Source organism: Bombina bombina, chromosome 4 (genome assembly GCF_027579735.1).
Source record: "Bombina bombina isolate aBomBom1 chromosome 4, aBomBom1.pri, whole genome shotgun sequence".
Taxonomy (NCBI): Eukaryota; Metazoa; Chordata; class Amphibia; order Anura; family Bombinatoridae; genus Bombina; species Bombina bombina.
In genome coordinates this window covers 122,868,293-122,870,164 of record NC_069502.1, presented here as the reverse complement: position 1 = coordinate 122,870,164, position 1,872 = coordinate 122,868,293, and positions in this window count along the sequence as shown.

Genomic DNA, 1,872 nt, shown 5'->3' with positions numbered 1-1,872 from the left:
CACTTCTTGGCTATTCGTTAAACTGATTTGTGGGTGTGGTGAGGGGTGTATTTATAGGCATTTTGAGGTTTGGGAAACTTTGCCCCTCCTGGTAGGAATGTATATCCCATATGTCACTAGCTCATGGACTCTTGCTAATATGAAAGAAATGAATATATCAGGTAAGTTCTTACATAAATTATGTTTTCCTATATTTCAGCTACAAAAGAAACAGCAATAAAACAGACCTACAAGAGTACAACATATTACAGAACATACAGTTGATCAAAACAGCAGCACAGAGCAGAAAATATTTATGAAGGAGACTTCTTCCCTATATACCTACAATATAGATCATATTGAGTAGGAGTACAATTTTGGAGTATAAATACTTCCATATATACAATAGGGGCTAGATTACAAGTGCAATAATCAGCCATTTCAAGTGTCTGGTTATTGCTCCTGCAAGCTCACGGTAGCAATTAGTGCTTATAAAACTTTCTAGAGATCATATCTCTGGTTAATTTTATAAATCTGCCCCAAATGGCCCCAAAATACTGTCTAGTGTAGTTTATTAAAAAATAAAGATGGCAGCATCTTTAGTTTTAATAAAATAACTGCACTAGGCAATATTTTGGGGTTAATTTGGTGGGAGTTGGGTTGTTAGAAAAAAAAAAAAAAACAGCACTGAAAAGTGGTTTTACATTGTGCTCTATGGGAACTGTGTATTCCCAATAAATATATATGTATATGCTTATATACATATATATTTATATTTGCTGCCATCTCTGCGCGACTTACCCTCTTCGCTGGCGCTAAAGTTCTGATGCTGTCTCTGACGTAAGTGCAATGCTTGAACCCTAATATAGCTTTCATGAAAGCGATATAAAGGACTCTAATTGTATTCTGCCCCTAGGCACGTACCTAGTAGGATTAAAAAGTATGGGGACAAAGGGGTAAATCAGCACTCTAAAAGAGGACATTTTAAAAAAATATTACATTTTTATAATATTTTCATATATATATATATATATATATATATATATATATATATATATATATATATATATATATATATATATATAAACTTCAAAATGAGAAGAGGCACACTCAGGTCTTAATAAACATAATTTTATTTCTTCTTAAGCAAATTTTCAGTCAACGTTTCAGTCCTCACAGAGACCTTTTTCAAGACTGTTTTCATGTAGACGTTCAAAGGATATGCTCAGCGGTGACACACTGTTTTGAGTGTCCAGATAACAATAATAATAATAATTTTCACACTGTGAAAGGGGGTGAAGGATAACATTATTATATAATAGCAATCTGGCATTTTTTTTAATTACAAACTAATATAATTTAATTCTGAAAAAAATATTGTGTGAAGGGATATCTCAGTAATCCCCTTAAGAAAAGGGGTTTTGTGCAGTCTACAGACTCAACAGAAAATAGGACTGGTCTCTAATTTTTCCAGGGCTGATTTTTATTCCCAGTCCAGCCCTGGTGATGGGTATTTCTTAGGGATGGGCGAATGTTTCTAAAAATTTCAAAATTTAAAACTTTAAATACATTCGTTCGTTCAAATTGAATTTCAAATGTTTATATAACATTCTAACATTCTATTTTTGAATTTTCATTTTTGAATTTTTCAATAAAATTCGAAAATATTTGTTTGAATAATAGAATGTTTAGCTATGTATTCATTCAGTTTTGAAATGTAATATTCAAATTTGAATGTGACATTCAAATTCAAATGTAAGATTTAAATTTGAAAAAGTATTTCTAGTCTAATACTGTGTTGTTTAAAAGTAATATTCAAATTCGAATATAACATTCAAATTCGAAATAGTATTTCTAGCCTCAGTGGCGTCACTAGGGTTGGTGTCACCCGGT